This window comes from Budorcas taxicolor, chromosome 14, assembly GCF_023091745.1.
Source record: "Budorcas taxicolor isolate Tak-1 chromosome 14, Takin1.1, whole genome shotgun sequence".
Classification (NCBI taxonomy): domain Eukaryota; kingdom Metazoa; phylum Chordata; class Mammalia; order Artiodactyla; family Bovidae; genus Budorcas; species Budorcas taxicolor.
In genome coordinates this window covers 95,166,635-95,187,032 of record NC_068923.1, presented here as the reverse complement: position 1 = coordinate 95,187,032, position 20,398 = coordinate 95,166,635, and the positions used below count along the sequence as shown (strand labels likewise).

Genomic DNA, 20,398 nt, shown 5'->3' with positions numbered 1-20,398 from the left:
CCTAACCCTAACCCTAACCCTAACCCTAACCCTAACCCTAACCCTAACCCTAACCCTAACCCTAACCCTAACCCTAACCCTAACCCTAACCCTAACCCTAACCCTAACCCTAACCCCTAACCCTAACCCTAACCCTAACCCTAACCCTAACCCTAACCCTAACCCTAACCCTAACCCTAACCCTAACCCTAACCCTAACCCTAACCCTAACCCTAACCCTAACCCTAACCCTAACCCTAACCCTAACCCTAACCCTAACCCTAACCCTAACCCTAACCCTAACCCTAACCCTAACCCTAACCCTAACCCTAACCCTAACCCTAACCCTAACCCTAACCCTAACCCTAACCCTAACCCTAACCCTAACCCTAACCCTAACCCTAACCCTAACCCTAACCCTAACCCTAACCCTAACCCTAACCCTAACCCTAACCCTAACCCTAACCCTAACCCTAACCCTAACCCTAACCCTAACCCTAACCCTAACCCTAACCCTAACCCTAACCCTAACCCTAACCCTAACCCTAACCCTAACCCTAACCCTAACCCTAACCCTAACCCTAACCCTAACCCTAACCCTAACCCTAACCCTAACCCTAACCCTAACCCTAACCCTAACCCTAACCCTAACCCTAACCCTAACCCTAACCCTAACCCTAACCCTAACCCTAACCCTAACCCTAACCCTAACCCTAACCCTAACCCTAACCCTAACCCTAACCCTAACCCTAACCCTAACCCTAACCCTAACCCTAACCCTAACCCTAACCCTAACCCTAACCCTAACCCTAACCCTAACCCTAACCCTAACCCTAACCCTAACCCTAACCCTAACCCTAACCCTAACCCTAACCCTAACCCTAACCCCTAACCCTAACCCTAACCCTAACCCTAACCCTAACCCTAACCCTAACCCTAACCCTAACCCTAACCCTAACCCTAACCCTAACCCTAACCCTAACCCTAACCCTAACCCTAACCCTAACCCTAACCCTAACCCTAACCCTAACCCTAACCCTAACCCTAACCCTAACCCTAACCCTAACCTAACCCTAACCCTAACCCTAACCCTAACCCTAACCCTAACCCTAACCCTAACCCTAACCCTAACCCTAACCCTAACCCTAACCCTAACCCTAACCCTAACCCTAACCCTAACCCTAACCCTAACCCTAACCCTACCCTAACCCTAACCCTAACCCTAACCCTAACCCTAACCCTAACCCTAACCCTAACCCTAACCCTAACCCTAACCCTAACCCTAACCCTAACCCTAACCCTAACCCTAACCCTAACCCTAACCCTAACCCTAACCCTAACCCTAACCCTAACCCTAACCCTAACCCTAACCCTAACCCTAACCCTAACCCTAACCCTAACCCTAACCCTAACCCTAACCCTAACCCTAACCCTAACCCTAACCCTAACCCTAACCCTAACCCTAACCCTAACCCTAACCCTAACCCTAACCCTAACCCTAACCCTAACCCTAACCCTAACCCTAACCCTAACCCTAACCCTAACCCTAACCCTAACCCTAACCCTAACCCTAACCCTAACCCTAACCCTAACCCTAACCCTAACCCTAACCCTAACCCTAACCCTAACCCTAACCCTAACCCTAACCCTAACCCTAACCCTAACCCTAACCCTAACCCTAACCCTAACCCTAACCCTAACCCTAACCCTAACCCTAACCCTAACCCTAACCCTAACCCTAACCCTAACCCTAACCCTAACCCTAACCCTAACCCTAACCCTAACCCTAACCCTAACCCTAACCCTAACCCTAACCCTAACCCTAACCCTAACCCTAACCCTAACCCTAACCCTAACCCTAACCCTAACCCTAACCCTAACCCTAACCCTAACCCTAACCCTAACCCTAACCCTAACCCTAACCCTAACCCTAACCCTAACCCTAACCCTAACCCTAACCCTAACCCTAACCCTAACCCTAACCCTAACCCTAACCCTAACCCTAACCCTAACCCTAACCCTAACCCTAACCCTAACCCTAACCCTAACCCTAACCCTAACCCTAACCCTAACCCTAACCCTAACCCTAACCCTAACCCTAACCCTAACCCTAACCCTAACCCTACCCTAACCCTAACCCTAACCCTAACCCTAACCCTAACCCTAACCCTAACCCTAACCCTAACCCTAACCCTAACCCTAACCCTAACCCTAACCCTAACCCTAACCCTAACCCTAACCCTAACCCTAACCCTAACCCTAACCCTAACCCTAACCCTAACCCTAACCCTAACCCTAACCCTAACCCTAACCCTAACCCTAACCCTAACCCTAACCCTAACCCTAACCCTAACCCTAACCCTAACCCTAACCCTAACCCTAACCCTAACCCTAACCCTAACCCTAACCCTAACCCTAACCCTAACCCTAACCCTAACCCTAACCCTAACCCTAACCCTAACCCTAACCCTAACCCTCTAACCCTAACCCCTAACCCTAACCCTAACCCTAACCCTAACCCTAACCCTAACCATCTTATTAAATATGTTGAGGCTTGTTTTGTGAACTAGAATAACATCTTGGAGAATATTTCATGTGCAGTTAAAAAGAAAGTGCAGTCTACGATTTTGGAGGTAATGTCCTGTAGTTACTGATTAAATTCAAATGATCTAATACATCAGTTAAGATCACCATTGCCTTATTGATTTTCTGCCTGGAGGATCTGTCCATTAATTTTAGATGGGTATTAAAATTCATCTTTATTATTCTCTTATTATTCATTTCTTCCCTCATGATCACTAGTATTTGCTTTATATATTTCAGTGCTCCTTATTGGATGCATGTATATTAATAAGGGTTATATCCTATCTTTTACTTATCTTTTTATCATTATATAATGGTTATTTCTGTCTTTTGAGGTAGGCATTTTTTAGTCTGTTTTTTCATATCCCTGTTTTTTCCATTTTCCTTTGCATTTGCTTGTAGCCAGGTAGCGGAAGGAAGGACACAGAGTCCATGTCTCTCCACAACTGTGACTTTTGCCAGATGCTGGTGGAGGACCACAGCACTCGAGCAGATGGAGGGAAGCCTGAGAAACTGCACAGGGTGAAGAGGGGAGCAAGGGAGGAGGAGCGGAGTTGTTACAGGTCAGCAGCCCTGAGGGGTGGTTAAGGGGGGGTTCTTACCTCAAAAGGACCACTGGTGACAGGAGGAACCTTTGAGGCTTTGGAGAGTAAGAGAGGAACGTGGCTAGCATTTCCCCTGCCCACTCAGCCCCAGGGAGCTTACTGGTGTTCCAGGTCTGACTCTCTGCCCTCCAAGGCCCCCCCTTCACCAATGTGCCTTGGGAGCATGAGGTGGATGAAGGCAGGAAGAGGGGAGTTGATCAAGACGTCAGACAACTCAGCCTCCAAAACAGAATGAGTGAAGTGGGTGGTGTGTCAATGAGTAGAGACTGGGAAGGTATGCCCCAAGTGGCAAACACCGTTGCTTTTAGTTGTGGTCAGTTTGCTTGTCTGCACCAAGGGACAGAAGGAAGGCTTCCACCTTCCACAGAGAAAGGTATACCTAGCGTACCAAGAATGTTTGACCACCCCCCACCGCCCCAGGTTACAGGCGTGACAGGTCAGACTGTAGAAATCTTCATGTCAAGGGTGTACTAACAACAGGCAGACTCATCTGAAAGGCGCCCTGTCCTGTGAAGGTGGAGGGAGGGGAGGGAGGGGCAGAGGGACAACAAGAAAGGGAAGGAGAGAGGGACAGGAACGCACACAGTTTGGAGGGGGGGGGGCGGGAAGGTGTGTGGTGTGTCTGTGGCATGCACCGGTGCTGCGTGGGTAGTGTATGGGGACGGGGTGCGTGTGGGTATGCCTGTGGTGTGTGGGCAGACAGAGACAGAGTCACAGCCAGGCAAAGGCCAACGCAGTGTGTGTGTGTGTGTGTGTGTGTGTGTGTGTGGTGTGGGCGGGGTGTGTGGTGTGTGGGGGTGGGGTGCGTATGGGCTGGGTGTGTGTGTGGGGGGTCGGGTCGGGATGTGTGTGTGTGCGCTGTGTGCAGGTATGCGTGTGGTGTGTAGGGTGTGCCTGTGGGTGGTGCGGGAAGAGACAGAGGCAGAGAGACACAGCCAGGCAAAGGACAACGCTGTGTGTGTGTGCTTTGCGAGTGGTGTGTGGGGTGTGCGGGGGAGGTGGGGGGCGGGCAGAGACAGAGAGTCACAACCAGGCAAAGGATAACGTGCATGGCTGGATATCCCGCATCATCTGCTTGTGTTTTCTGAGCTCATTCATCACCTCCGCATTCAAGACCACTCCCACGAAATGTGAGTCTGCCACCTCACCTCAGCCACCAGCCAGCACTTGTCTTGGGCAGGCAGACAGGGGAGTGTTCCGAGCTGGCGGGGGCGGGGGGCGCGACTCGCTGTCCCCAGGCCAGCCTGGGTCCTCGCGTTCTGCCCCTGGACCTGACTGGAGCAAGTGGATCCGCGTGATCTGTCGTGGCTCTGTTTGACATCCTTGGCAGCCGCATGCAAAGGGACAAGGCTAAAAAGAAGGAAGGCAGCTCCCTTGGGTTCAAATAGCTGTTCTCCAAATCAGTCAAGCTTCCAGAACGAGATTTCCAATCCAAGCCAAAAAGCCCGGGTGGCTACCCCCCCCGCCCCGGTGACCTCTGGCCCAAGGTGCCCTCCCACACAGCCTCCTTCCACAGCCCCAGGGCATTCAAGAGTTCGCCGGCCCGGCCCGCTCCATCCGTGGTCCCCCCGCGCCCCCGCAGGACCGTCTGAAAAAGCGACCGACAGGCAGGTGGCGCCCGACAGCCAACCCGCTGTCCAGAGAGCCGGCCGCAGCACAGAAGCTCGGAGGGAGACCAGCAGGGACCCGTTGCCAGACAGGGCCGGGCGCAGTTTCTCCGCTCAGTCACCGACGCGGACAGGAGCACAGGACACACCAACACTTCTCGAGAACGTCCCTGGGCGAGGTACGACGGACGGACGGCTCTTTCATCAAGAACAACGTTCAACAATGGGACAAATAAACAGACCTTCATGTTAGAAATAAGCATTCATATTGTGGCGATGAAACAAAAAGCAAAAGCACACACTCGTCATACACATAACCTCAACCAACAAGCTCGTCGCATCTGAAAAGAAAATGCAAACGTCAGAGAGCGGGTAGAACCTGACCCTAAACCTAACCCTAGAGCCTAAACCCTAACCCTGACCCTGATCCTGACTCTGACCCAGACCCCGACCCCGACCTTGTCCCTAAACCCTGACCCTGACCCTGACTGTAACCCTAACCCTAACCCTACCAATCACCAACTCCCAGAACTTACTCAAACTCATGTCCTTTGAGTCAATGATGCCATCCAACCATCTCATCCTCTGTCGTCCCCTTCTCCTCCTGCCTTCAATCTTTCCCAGCATCAAGGTCTTTCCAAATGAGTCAGCTCTTTGCATCAGGTGGCCAAAGTATTGGAATTTCAGCTTCAGCATCAGTCCAATGAATATTCAGGACTGATTTCCTTTAGGATGGACTGGTTGGATCTTCTTGCAGTCCAAGGGACTCTCAAGAGTCTTCTCCAACACCACCCTAACCCTGATCCTGACCTTGACCCTAAACTCTGACCCTAAACTTTGAGTAAGTTCTGGGAGTTGGTGATTGGTAGGTTAGGGTTAAGGTCAGGGTTTAGGGTCAGGGTCAGGGTCGGGGTCAGGGTCAGGGTCATGGTCAAGATCAGGGTTAGGGTGGTGCTGGAGAAGACTCTTGAGAGTCCCTTGGACTGCAAGGAGAACTGATGTTCAAAAGCATCAATTCTTCGATGTTCAGCTTTCTTTATAGTCCAACTCTCACATCCATACATGACTACTGGAAAAACTGAACCTTTGACTAGAAGGACCTTTGTTGGCAAAGTAATGTCTCTGCTTTTTAATACGCTGTCTAGGTTGGTCATAGCTTTCATTCCAAGGATCAAGCATCTTTTAATTTCATGGCTGCAGTCACCATCTGCAGTGATTTTGGAGCCCAATAAAATAAAGTCTGTCACTGTTTCCACTGTTTCCACATCTATTTGCCATGAAGTAATGAGACTGAATGCCATGATCTTAGTTTTTTTAATATTAAGTTTTAAGCCAGCTTTTTCACTCTCCTCTTTCACTTTCATCAAGAGGCTGTTTAGTTCTTCTTTGCTTTCTGCCATGAGGGTGGTGTCATCTGCATATCTGAGGTTATTGATTTTTCTCCCAGCAATTTTGATTCCAGCTTGTGCTTCATCCAGCCCGGCATTTTGTGTGATGTATCTACGTATAAATTAAACAAGCAGAGTGACATTATATAGCCTTGATGTACTCCATTCCCAATTTGGAACCAGTCTGTTGTTCCATGTCCGGTTCTAACTGTTACTTCTTGACCTGCATACAGATTTCTCAGGAGGCAGGTCAGGTGGTCTGGTATTCCCATCTCTTGAAGAATTGTCCACAGTTTGTGTGAGCCACACAGTCAAAGGCTTTGGGGTAATCAATAAAGCAAAAGTAGATGTTTTTCTGCCACTCTCTTGCTTTTTCGATGATCCAACTGATGCTGGCAAATTCAAAAGCATTTATTAATGTTTTATATTCGGCTAAACTAAGGTATTATTCTTTCCCTCTCTGGACTCAGAAAGAGCCAAGTGATCATGTTGGATCACATGAATAGTGGGCAAGAGGGATTTCCCTGGTAGTCCAGTAGTTAAGACTCCAAGGTCTCAGTGCAGGGGGCCCAAGTTCTATCCCTGGCCAAAGAATTAAGAGCCCACATGCCAGGCCTAGAGTTTGCATGTAGCAGTTAAGATCTGGTACAGCCAAATAAATAAAAAGAGATATTTTAAAAAATAAAAAGAAAGTGGGCAAGATCCCCACAATGGATACAGAATGTCAACTGAAGAAAAGATATGCTCTAGCCCAACATCGACATTACGTGCACAGAAAGCATGCCTTGAGCTTCCTTTAGAAGGGGTAGGGTTACTTTAAAGAATATACGTTGGAAGCTGGAGTCAGGAGCACGTACAGTAAAACTGGAACAATATACAGAAGGTTGGCAAAGCCTCTGAGCAAGGTTGACAGGCGCATGTGTGAGGTGCCCCACATTCGTACAATCTGCAGAAGAACATATACATATATGTGGTGGCTCAGTCCAGTTCAGTCGCTCAGTCGTGTCTGACTCTCTGCAACCCCATGGACTGCAGCACGCCAGGCCTCCCTGTCCATCCCCAACTCCTGGAACCTACTCAAACTCATGTCCATTGTGTCAGTGATGCCATCCAATCATCTCATCTCCTGTCGTCCCCTTCTCTTCCCACCTTCAATCTTTCCTGGCATCAGGGTCTTTTCCAATGAGTCAGTTCTTGGCAACAGGTGGCCAAAGTATTGGAGTTTCAGCTTCAGCATCAGTCCTTCCAATGAATATTCAGGACTGATTTCCTTCAGGGTTGACTGTTTTGAACTCTTTGCAGTCCAAGGGACTCTCAAGAGTCTTCTCCAGAACCACAGTTCAAAAGCATCAATTCTTCAGTGCTCAGCTTTCTTTATAGTCCAACTCTCACATCCATGCATGACTACTGCAGAAAACCATGGCTTTGACTAGACAGACCTTTGTTGGCAAAGTAATGTCTCTGCTTTTTAATATGCTGTCTAGGTTGGTCACAGCTTTTCTTCCAAGGAGCAAACGTCTTTTAATTCCATGGCTGCAGTCACCATCTGCATGGTTGCAGTGATTCTGGAGCCCAAGAAAATAAAGTCTGACACTGTGTGGCTCAGCTGGTAAAAAATCTGCCTGCAATGTGGGAGACCTGGGTTTGATCCCTGGGTTGGGAAGATTCCCCTGGAGGAGGGCATGTCAATCCACTCCAGTATTCTTGCCTGGAGAATCCCCATGGACAGAGGTGCCTAGCAGGTTACAGTCCATGGTGTCACAAAGAGTCGGTCACAGCTGAGCCACTAAGCACACAAGCGTGCACACACATGCACACATATACATATGAAGTAAAGTGTTAGTCGTTTAGTTCTGTCTGACCCTGCGACCTCATGGACTGTAGCCTGCCAGGCTCCTCCGTCCGTGAAATTCTCCAGGCAAGAATACTGGAGTGAGTTGCCATCCTTCTCCAGTGCTCTAGTAGGGGAAATTAGAATCAGACACCTCTAGTCCAAGTGAGACCCCCTCCCCCACCCTGGGATGTTCATTATCAGAGTGTTCCTCTCCTTCGTAAAGCACTTCTGCTGGCCAGATTGTTTGTGAGCCGTTCAGATGCCATTGCTCTTCTGATCTTAACATATCTAACGTGCACCCCAAAGATAATGAGCAAGATAGAGGAAATATTTCCTATTTTTGTAAGCTGTATAACAACAAAACACAAAATACGCAGACAAATTCTAACAGAAATGGCACAAACAGATTCCAGCATCGATGCGTCCAAGACGAACCGATTCTCCGATAGGGTAAAAAAAATTAAATAATTCCACCTAGGCTACCGACCCCCATGAGAGCTGGCTCCCTGACCTGAGTCCAGGTCTACCTGTGTTCCAGGGAACGGGAACAAAACAAAAGCCCAGATCCTCACTTCACCATGCATTACCACACATCGCCATTAGATGGCAGCAGTGGAAAAGTAACCATGCAATCCAGGCTGCGTTTTGTTCGCAGTGGCACCCCACTCCAGTCCTCCTGCCTGGAAAATCCCATGGACCGAGGGGCCTGGGGGGGCCGCAGTCCATGGGGTCGCGAAGAGCCGGACACGACTGAGCGGCTTCCCTTTCACTTTTCACTTTCATGCATTGGAGAAGGAAATGGCACCCAACTCCAGTGTTCTTGCCTGGAGAATCCCAGGGACGGGGGAGCCTGGTGGGCTGCCGTCTACGGGGTCGCACAGAGTCGGACACGACTGAAGCGACTTAGCAGCAGCAGCAGCAGCAAGGCAGAGCAGGGCTGCGCTTGGGAAAGGAAGGTGGTTTACACAGTGGAAGGACGAGTAAGTACCGTGATAGAGCCTTTCAATAGCTTAAAGGTTCATTTCCCTCCGTTGTTCCCTATCTGATGGCCACTTGGAGAAACTGCCTCTGGGTGTCCAGCAAGTGGGAATGAAGAGCGACAGAACAATGTCCCCTGAAGGACAGGACACTGTCTGTGCCCCTCCTTGCTGTACTGCAAGCCTGTTAAAGTAAGATTCTGAGTTTACTCAGTCACTCAGTCGTGTCCGTCGCTTTTCGAAGCCCTGGACTGTAGCCTGCCAGGCTCTTTAGTGCATGGGGTTCTCCAGGCAAGAGTACTGGAGTGGGTCGCCACTGCCTCCTCCAAGGGGTCTTCTCCACCCAGGGGTGGAGCCCACGCCTCCTGTGTCTCCTGTATTGGCAGGCAGATTCCCTACCACTGCGCCACCTGGGAAGCCCGCAGGTTAAGTGATGGAGGCATAAAAACATACTGCAGCAACTCTGGTCTTGCAGGTCATCATGACTCTGATTTAAGATGAGGCAAGTATTTTAGGCAAATCAAGGGTACATTTGGTGAACGTTTCACCTGAGTAACACTGAGCAGGACTTAAATGCACTCCCTTTGCGTGGAGCCAAGGGCGATGCCCAAGAGAAGAGGGACATTTTCAAAAGTATAACACTGAAACTAATAAAACTCAGGCCCCTTTAAAGAAGTAAAACAGCCAGTGTAAGAAAAGAAAAACTGATTTATCTAAGAGCAAAATTGGTAACTGCGACTTCACTGAGCCGAGTCTTGGTCAGCGTTCAGCTCTAATCACAATCTTCCTGAGCAAGACAGGAGCGTGCAGACTGAGCCTCCTCAGGAGCAAGGCCGCATCCCTGGTGCAGACCCATGGCGTCTGTGGCCATGGGCTGAGCTCTCGGGCACTGGCTGTGCCGGGCGCTTGAATTACCACCTCACCTGATTCTGCCAAGGACACCATCTTATCACCCTCCTTCCACAGTAGAGGAAGCCAAGGCTCACAGACCCACGGCACCACAGCTACTAAGCGGGGAAGTGGAGAAATGCCAGGGCCGAGACCAAGACTCTCTCCCCCGCCAGAGCAGGGTGTGGCCGAGCAGGAGAGACAGCGCCACCCGCTGAGGGCTCTGCACTCAGCCCAGGCACCTGTCCCTCTCCGCCAGCGCAGGCCCAGGCAGTTCCCACCTGGGCCCGTGCAGTTCAGTGGAGGGGAGAATCAAAAGAGTGGGAGCTGGGGAGACGTGGATCCTACCTGCCGCCAAACCCCCAAGTCTGCCGCTGCGCTCTGCCTCCATCCACAGTGGTGAGCAGCTCACGTCTGTGTTTACTGGGGAGGCAGCCTCTTCTGTGCTACAGCCTCGTCACTTGCAAAACGCTGCCTGCTGTTTGGTCGTTTGTTTGTTTTGGGGGGTGCGTAGTTGTTTGACAATGTTGTGTTAGTCTCTGCCGTGCAGCAACGTGAACCAGCTGTAGGTACACATACCCTCTCTCGGCCCTCCCTCTCACCCACCCCGCGTCTCACCCATCTAAGGCACCACGGAGCACCAAGCTGAGTCAGGAGAAAAATACCATATATTAACGCAGATACGTGGAATCTGCTATTTGCTTTGTTTTGAGCATCACATGCCTACTTCCATCGTAAAATTCCTCAAAGGTCTTCAATTAATGGTTTTGTCAGATATTGATGACTGGAATGGAGTCACCAGAATGGAGGGAATTTTTTATCCAGCTTTATTGAGATTTCATTGACATATAACATTGTGTAAATTTAAGGTGTATCCCTGTTGACTTAACACATTTATATGAACCCCCACCCCCTTGGCAACCACAAGCCTGTTCTCTGTGTCTGTGAGGCTATATGTTTTGTAAAAACATTTATTTGGGTAAGAGATCTTGTACTTCTTTTTGTCCTTAGAATATATCTCTCTAGGGATGTACAGTCTAAATATGTGTTTCAAAATCATTTGCTATAGTTCTTGAGACTGATATGCCAGAGAGTTGATATAAAGTTAGGTTCACTTTTTCCAGTTTATTTTAAAGTTTTCGGACTTGTGTTTTGGTGTGCTTTTCTCTTTGCTTTTAATTAGGTGAACTATTTACATGATTCCAAAGTCAAAGAACAGATTGTTTCATAAAGAAATCTATATCCCTTTCATATCCTCTACTTCCTTGTTCCCTCCATCCCATTTTTAAATTAATTTTTGGTTTATCCAGCTACAGAAATTATACATAAGTGTGTATTTACTATGTCTTCCCCTTTCTTATCTAAACTACAACATTGTGCAAGTTCCATGATGCATTTTGTTTCTGTTACTTCAAAATAGTCCCCAGCCCACTGTACACTGGGGTGTAGAGGGCTTCCTGGTTCCCTGTCACAGATGCATAGTACGGCATTGCGTGGCTGCGCCAAGCTTCATTTGCCCCCCTTTGACAGACATCCGGGTCATGCCTAGCCTCTTGCTGGTCGGTTCTCTCCATCTCTCTCATTTTGCCCTTCCAAGGATCCCGCTGCTTTGCCTTCTGTGAGTGTGCTCAGTCTGTCAGTTTGTGTCCAACTCTTTGTGACCCCATGAACTGAATCCCACCAGGTTCCTCTGTCCATGGGATTTCCCAGGCAAGAATCTTCCTCCAGGGGATCTTCCCAACCCAGGGATCAAACCTGTGTCTCTGGTGCCTCCTGCATTGGCAGGTGGATTCTTTACCACTGTGCCACCTGAGAAGCCCCATGCTTTGGCTTAGTCTTATTTTATAGAAGAGCAAATGATTGCTTAAGCAGTTAAGGATTTGACCAAAGTCACAAGAGTTAAGTGGGGAAGAGCAGACCAAGGATTCTCCTGCTTCATGATTTCTGCTCTTTGCTCAAATCTGTATAATTCATACTGCGGTGTAAACAGCTATTAACACCTTTATTTTAGAGTTGAGGAGGGTGGAGAGGGGAACACGTGCTTTGCGGTAGATTGTGGAGGAAAATTTAGCCTTAAGTTCAAGGCTGGAATGTCAGGTCTCAGCCAGCCCATGGGAGGAGTATCTGAGCTAACAGCTGGCCTTTCTGGCATTGTCCCCAGTCAAAGGAATGCCAGACATTCACAAGCAGGTGGGTCTATTTTTGGCAGAAGGACCTTCTCAGTGTGCCTGCTGGAATCACATCATGTCCCCTTCTATCACAGTGCACTTTGCTCTCCGGGTAAATCCACTCAAGACGCCCTTTAAAGGATATAAAACAATCCCTTCTCAACCCTTCCCTCACCCAGGACTGCTCCCTGCCTTTGTCTTCTTTCTTACTCTGCAGACCAGTAGGGGGGAAGCTGCGTGTGCTAAACCACACAGAGCAAGCACAGCTCTGATACGCAAACATCATTTTCCAGTCTTCTTATGGGAGAGATTAAGCTGATATTTACAGGAAGCCTTAAGACTTTGACCAGAATCCTTCACTAATTTTCCCTTTTTCCATCACTCTTTTTTTAGGGGTGGTGTCAGTTCTGAAGTAACATGAGTCCCTGTCACTATGTGATTTTAAAATGAGCATCTCAAGGTAGCACCTCATCTCAGAGTATGTTTAGCCCAATCTCCTCCACACGCTCCCTCCAAAGTAACCATGTTTAGAACAGAGCATGGACCCCACTGTAAGATCGGAGGCTCAGCAGCGTTTCAGCTTCAAGACACAAATCGTATTCACTGCACAGTCCTGACCAGGGCGCAGCAGCCACTGCATTTTACAGAGCTTTTGAAAGGGGTTAATCAAAGGCGCTGCCAGTTCTCCTGGGTAGTTAGAACGCACCATCCCCCACGTCATCTTGTTGATAAAGGCTGCACTGTGCCATGCAGTGGACTCGGCAGCTGGGGCTGACCCGTGCGGATCTGATCTCCCTGTGGGTTTCACCAGCCTTCCGAGCTAGTCTGGCTCAGGACTCTCCCAGCTCAACTGGGTGGGCCTACTCCAGTAAAAACAGTGCCCCAGAACTCTGACTTCTGTCTTGTCAAGACCCAGACTTTGAGACGTGACTCAGTGCCTGAAAGTTCACCCACACAGTGTACGTGAAATTGCTTTCTGCAATGTGCCAGGGACAGAGAAGAGAGTTCTGAGCAAGACACACACACTCCCTGCTGTCTGAGAAAACCGGGGAGAAAGAGGGACACAGAAGCACAATCTATGCCGGTGCTGCAGTGTGGCCTTGAGTAGGTTTTCAGGCTCTTTGTGCCTGTGTGTGTGTGCATGCCTACTGTCTCATGTCCCACTCTTGGAGACCACCGTGGACTGAAGCCCTCCAGGCTCCTCTGTCCTTGGGATTCTCTAGGCAAGAACACGAGAGTGGGTTGCCATGTCCTCCTCCAGGGGATCTTCCTGACCCAGGGATTGAACTCGCATCTCCTGCATCTCCTGAATTTGCAGGTGGATTCTTTACCACTGAACCACCTGGGAAGCCCTTGCCTGTGTGTGTTTACTTGTAAAGGAGGATGATGCAAATAGCTACATCGCACAGTTGTTATAACACCCAGTATCAGGCACATGGTGGTGCTCCACAGATGTTAGAATTAACTATTACGGGAATTTAAAGCTAAAGGAAGTCTCAGTCTTCTCCCTAAACTTCCTCATGTATATCTTTCTCTTTGAGGGTTTCATTTAATGAACCCCACAAGCCTGTAACATAGATGCTACCCACCTTTGGAGAAGCTGAGGCCACAGAGACAAATGGGCTTTTCCAACTTTCACGCCTCATATAAGCAGAGGTGGAACCCAAACTAACCCACATCAGTTCAGCCCTCAAAATTCCTTATGTTTTAACCCATACCTGGTGTTGCCTCCCCTATAAGAGCCAAAACCAGGATTGAATACACAGAGGAGAGAGAGACTAACCCATGAGGAGGCATCTGGAGAAGCTTGAGAAGGAAACAGAGCGCGCCCTGCCTTGCTGACCCTCCCACGGCCCCCACTGCCTTGTTCAAACCTCTTACCAAAGCCAGAAACCCTCTTTCCCCTTCAGCTCCCACATCCAAGTCGCCAACAAGTCCTGTATGTTAGAATCACAAACTTTATGCCGAAACGTCCTTTTTCTCTGTCTGTCTGCTGCTACTACCCTAACCCAAGGCACCACCATCTCATGTCTGTTTAGGTTTCCCTACTGACCCCTGCACCCCTTCCAGCTGACCTAAAACCCATTCTCTGCATAGCAGCAAGAGTAAGCTTAAAGTCCAAAGCAGGTGCTGGCACTCTCCCACTTCACAGTCTCTCAGTACTTATCTTTGTATTTAGAGCTGGGCTTCCCAGGTGGAGCTAGAGGTGAAGAACCCGCCTGCCAATGCAGGAGACGTGAGACATGGGTTTGCTCCCTGGGTTGGGAAGATCCACTGAAGGAGAAAATGGCAACCTGCTCCAGTGTTCGTGCCTGGAGAATCCCGTGGACGGAGGAGCTGGTAGACCACAGTCCATAGGATCACAAAGAATTGGATATGACTGATTCGACTTAGCATATGTATTTAGAATTAAATCTAAATTCCTTTCCCTGATGCTAAGCATAAATATCTGGTGCCTGCTTAGCTTTCCCACCTCTTTTAGTCAGCGTCTTCTCTCCAGTCATTAGGCAGAAGCCATAAATACCACCTTTATTTTATCCAACAGGAAACATTCTTTATCCCAGCTCATGGCTTTGCACTTACTGTTTTCTCTGCCCAGACTGCCATGGTCTTTTCTTCTGGACTTCTTTCCTCTTATTGTTCTGATCTCAAATATCATCTCCTCCCTGAACCTTCCATCTAAAATAGGGCCTCATTCCTGCCCCTCCCACCTCCACCGTCATTTTCTGTTGCTGCACACTATCTAACTCCTTTAAGACATGAATCGCATGCTATGATTTTTGATTACATATTTATTTATTGACTGGATCCCCCATTGAAATGTAAAGCTCCAAGGGGATGGGGATTTGGCCCATATTGCTCCATATCCTGGGTTTTGAGAAGACATTCATGACATATTTATTAAAAGGATGGAGGAGAGGGAATAAAAAAAGGAATATCCAACTGAATTTTTTTTCAGAAGTGTAATACTTGAGCAGGTAAATGTAGCAGGAAAGGAGGGAGGCAACTCACAGCAGAAGGAATAGGTTGAACACAAATCCCAAGTCAGATGAGTTCAAGATCTGTTTAAAGAAGAACAAGAGTATTAATGTGCCCAGAAAGCAGCTGTATAAGGAAACTAGAATCATCGGCCAGTTTACAAATACTTGTCAAATGCCTGTGATTTCACAGATACCCTGTGCTGGATGTTCCCATTACATACTGCTGCATAGCAGATCATCCTAAAACCTAGTGGCTTAAGCAATCACAATCATTTATCTTCTTCACAGAACTGCAATTTGAGCCGAGCTCAGCAGGGGTGGCTCATCTCTGATCCAGGGGACGCTGGCTTGGGAAACTCAACTAGGGGCTGGGAGATCGATTTCCAGGACGGTCCACTCACGCGGCTAGTGGGCACTGGCTGTCGTCTGGGAGCTGAGCTCCAGCTGTGGGCTGGGCCCCTCGCTTCCTCTCCCCGTGCCATTTCTGCAGATAGCTTGAGTTTCCCCACAGCACAGTGCCTGGACTCCAAGAACAAGTGTCTGAAGGAAAGAAGCAAACGTGCGTGGCATCAGGATGACCTACCCTTGGAAGTAACAGGGCATCCTTTCAGCTCTATTGTTTTAGAGTCACAAAGTTCCATCCAGGCCCAAAGGGACGAGACATGGAATCCAGCTCTGGAAGGGGTAAGGTTCTGGAAGAGTGCTTGAAACAGGAGCTATCATTGCAGCCATCTTCGTGAAATACAATCTACTGCTCAGGGATACAGCGGTGTGCTTGGAGTTACGATGCCTGCTCTCAGGAAGCTCAAATTATAATGAGGAAGACAAACCCATGTGGTGTTGTGATGTGTAACTTCAGTGGTGGAGAAAAAACAAAGTGTTAGGCTGAGAACAAACAATCTATTGTTACACTCAGAATTTAACAGTTTCGGGAAGGAGAGGGTGGGGTGAGCTGAGAGGGTAGTATGGACATGTGCGCACTGTGTGTGTGCACGCGTGCACTACGTCACTTCAGTCGCGTCCGACTCTTTGTGACCCCATGGAATGTAGCCTGACAGGCTCCTCTGTCCATGGGGGTCTCCAGGAGGGAATACTGGAGTGGGTTGCCATGCCCTCCTCCAGGGGGTCTTCCCAACCCAGGGGTTGAACCCACGTGTCTTATGTCTCCTGCATTGGCAAGAGGGCTCTCTACCACTAGTGCCACGTGAGAAGCCCATATGTGCCCTGCCAAGTGTGAAACAGATAGCTATTGGGGAGCTTCTATGAAACATGGGGAATCCAGCCTGTCCATGGTTCTGTAACAGCCCAGAAGGGTTAGAGGGTGTGGAGGGGGAGGGACAAGAGGGAGGAGACACGGCACCCTCACAGCTGGTCTGTGTTATTGTTGGCAGAGACCAACACAGCACTGCCAAGCAATGTCCTCCAATTTAAACAGCAACAACAAAAAAGAATTTAACAAATTAAAATGAAAATCAGTTGCTTTCTCAGAGTTTCAACAGGTTAGGAACTCAGGAGTGACGCGGGTGGTTCTGGCTCAGAATCTCACCTGAGGTTTCAGTCACGACATCAGCCTGGACTGAAACTCTCCACTGAGGCTGGAGACTCTGCTTCCAAGACTGTTGCTGGCAGGAAGCTTCAGCTTTTTGCTGCGTGGACCCCACCTTACTGCTGCATGAGTGGTCTCACAGGATGAGGGCTGGCTTCTCCTAGAGCGGGGCAGCCAAGACAGAGGGCAAGGAGGAAGCCACAGCTCCTTCTGTGACCTAGTCATAGGTCACACCATCACTTCTATTACACTCTCTTCTTTGAGCCCATGCTCAAGGCCAGAGAATTAGGCTCTACCTCTTCAAGGAGGAAGAACTTGTGAACGTGTTTAAAGCCATCACAGACCTTATCTATCATGGAATGGAAAGAAATTTAGGAAGAAGCGACAACTGGGTCAGACTTATTTAGATAGATCAGTCTGCTGGCGACATACTGGACGGATCAAGAAAGGTAAGACTGAAGGCAGGCAGACAAGAAGAGCCCTGAAATAGCCCAGAGAGGTCAAAGCAACTCTAGCTGAGAGTAACTGGCAGAAGCAATTGAGGGGGAGATGGGTTTTTTAAAGACTAAGGAAGCAAAATTCTGTTAAGTGAGAAATACAAGCATTCAAAAATTAAATGTCATATTTTAATTAGTTAATATGAGTGTCCAATTGGAATGATGGTTACCAGTCAAGATGGAAAATCCACGACACAAAGCAGATTGAGGAACAAGAGTCAATTCAACACTCTATTTCGAGTTTAAGCCTCCAGTTTTAGTGAGTGAAGAGTTGTTTTTTTCCTTTGCCCCTGCAGTGTTCATTTTTGCCTTACTTTGATAACAGCCTCCTTTTTTTTTTTTTTTTTCTTTGCCCCTGCAGTGTTCCTTTTTGCCTTACTTTGATAACAGCCTCCTTTTGGCAAGGTGATCCTACCCTTACCTCCACTGCTTGGGCTGAGCTATCCCTCGTGATGCTGGTAAATGAGCTCTCCAAAATAAACAAACACAGCCCCAATCTGTGCTGTGACTACTCCCATCTTTTCCAATTTTATGGTCACACAGTTTAACAACCAACTCGGAAAACTACTAGACTGTTATAGTCAACTGGCTCCAGCATACTGGGACTATGTTTCTGGCTTAGCAATCACATGACCCAGATCTAAGCCATTTATCACTCTGAATGCCTTCTCATCAAGTGATTGCTTCAGAACTAGACATTTCAGCCAACTGGAGTCAACGAGATGCAGTGAGATTTTTGCTATGCACCTGAGAAAACCCTTCTATTTTCCCTTGATAACTGTAACTAAGAGATAACGCAACTGCACTATCGCACCATGTGAAGTTGCAGAACGGAGCCAACTCTGTGCAGAACAGAGCTAGAGATGGAAAGCAAATCCAGATGACATTATTTAAGTCATGAGTCTAGCTATAGCTGAAACTAATTCTATTCATAGACTTTCCAAGTAAGTGAGCCAAGAAATTCTATTTTCTTTTCTCTTCTTTTCTTTCTTTTTTTCTTCTGTAAGCAAGTTTTGTTTTGCCTTTCCTTTACATTCAGAGTTTCTCAGCTGCTCTACTGTTGACATCCAGACCTTTGGTTATACAAATCTGAGTCTCAGTAGACAAGCTCAGGATCAACAGAATTTAGTGAGTTTAATCCACAAGAAGGAACAAATTTAACAAGGGCAAGAACCATCTAGGTAATCATAATTTTCTTCAAATTCTATAGAATAAGAGATATGGGAGTGACTTCAGAGATTATCCAGTCAAACTCCTTCACTTAACAACTACAAAAACTGTGTCCGTAAAACGTTCAATACTTTGTCCACGGTTACTTGGCTCTTCAGTCTTTAGAGCCAAGGCTAAAACCCTGATTTCCTATCTCAGATGCAGCCCTTTTCCAAATCATGGCAAATTCTGAATTAGTAAGATCTAACTTAGCTTAGCAAGTATATGTTGTGTTTATTACGAATCATGAAATGCATCATATACCACTTTTCATTTTAATGGATAGCACTTTACTGTTTCAAAGCACTGAAATAATCTAACCTTCTTGCCAACACTGTGAAGTAGGTAGGACAATTATTTTAAACATAAGAAAACCTCGGCCGGGACTACTGGAATGACTTTTCCAAGGGCAACTAGCCAGTGAATACTAAAGCCAGTGATATTAATAGAATCCAGGACACTTGATTCCTTCCTCCAGTGACTTCCTTCTGCCTCTCATTCAACTTAAGGACATTCCATTGCAACTGGTTAAGGTGTAAATTAGACAACACAGCTTTCTTGGGTTTGGGATGGCTTCTCATGATCTTCATAAAAATACATTTGCGATGTTCATCCTGCGCTAGCTCTATAACTCTCCAGGCTGCTGGGATTCAGTCTGCTCAGTGATCAAGGCGTCAGCACAGATGGTTACAAAGCAAATGCATCCGTTTCCAGGGCCACTGCAACAAATATTACATAACAAATATGCAACAAATAAGCAAACTTGTTGGCTTGCAGAAACGGAAATTCATTCTGTCACAATGCTGGAGGCCTGAAGTCCACAGTCAGGATCATACTCCCTACAAGGACACCAGGGGAGAGTCCAGTCCATGCCTCCTCCAACGTCCAGTGCCTGCTGGCGTTCTTGGCTATGGCCACACCGCCCCAGTCTCTTCCCCCATCTTCGTATAGACTTCTCTTCATTGTGTCTCTCCTCTGTATGTCTCTTATAAGGATTCTTGGCATTGGATTTAGGGTCCACTCAGACAATCCAGAATGATCTTCTCATCTCAGTGTCTTTTACCTTAATTACATCTACAAAGACCCTTTTTCCAAATAAGGTAACATGCCCAGGTTCTGAGGATTAAGACATGGATGTATTTGGTTGGGGGGAGGGGGGCTACTATTCAGCCCACTATGGTAGGCAAAGGAAAAGGATTTTTTTTATTTATTTTAGAAGAGAGTTATGTATCCAAAGGCCAGACACTTTACAAGTGGAATGAATCAAATATTTGCTTGTACCACCAGTGATGACAAAACACTCTTTTCTAAAGAACAGCGGCCTTCAACTCATTTTGAAGTAGATCCAAGTAGCCCCTAACACAGCCTCTGAAATGATGCTCTGCCAACAGCTTTGTCGGCTCACTGTGGGCCGTGGGCTAGAGGGTAAAGACGTGTCCAGCAAGTAGCGACTGGCCTACATGCTTGAGCATGTGGCCTGTTTATGTGATACCCTCTGCCAGAGTTAGCTTCATGCCAACAGGCAAACTTGAAAAGCCACTGTTGAAACAAGAGCTCCTGTTTATATCTGACCAGCATAACAAGCTCTCTGTATCGTTCACTCTCTTGGAGAATCAGCCGCTAGACATTTGTGCCCCTCCCATCACCCTTTAATAAAGATTGATGTGTTTGTTTCCAACTGCAGAGCTATATCTGTGAAGTGTCATAAACTACAGAACTCACATACAAGGTGTCTTTCAGAGACTAGTAATAGCTCTCTGTGTCCTTTTTCTTCCATGGGAAAGATACCTTCTTGTCCGCACTCTCAGAAAGAGGAAAAGAAGTGAAACAACACTTACAAAGCCTGGTGGGTATGTTCAGTTCACCCCCAGATCCTCGCTCCATCCTTCTCACTCTGTTCCCTGGATCGCGTCCTGTGACCTTAACAGACTCTCTTACCCGTGGCGTCATTGCCAACGGTCACCAAGAACTGGCCCATCTCTGTGAAGGTCTCAGCACCTCTCCTGTAGCTCCCTTGACACAACATTCTGTCTCCAGGCCCCAGGAAACTTGCCTTTAACCAAACCTTCAGGCCTGAAGCTGGTTTCCCCAGAGTATTGCACTCTTTTTTTTTTTTTGAAGCATAATTGATTTATG

General features: G+C 47.8%; 1 long non-coding RNA gene and 1 other non-coding gene across 2 annotated transcripts in view; both read left to right on the top strand.

The window, feature by feature from the left end:
* Positions 1–6,996: 6,996 nt before the first annotated feature.
* Positions 6,997–7,103, top strand: LOC128059705 (U6 spliceosomal RNA). Its single transcript, XR_008200630.1, has one exon. It is a non-coding gene; the product is annotated as a U6 spliceosomal RNA (small nuclear RNA).
* Positions 7,104–10,121: 3,018 nt separating this feature from the next.
* LOC128059406 (uncharacterized) overlaps positions 10,122–20,398 on the top strand; it is a 63,110-nt gene continuing 52,833 nt past the window's right edge. The window contains exon 1 of the long non-coding RNA XR_008200592.1: positions 10,122–10,260. This is a non-coding gene — a long non-coding RNA (uncharacterized LOC128059406). The remainder of the gene's footprint in view (positions 10,261–20,398) is intronic.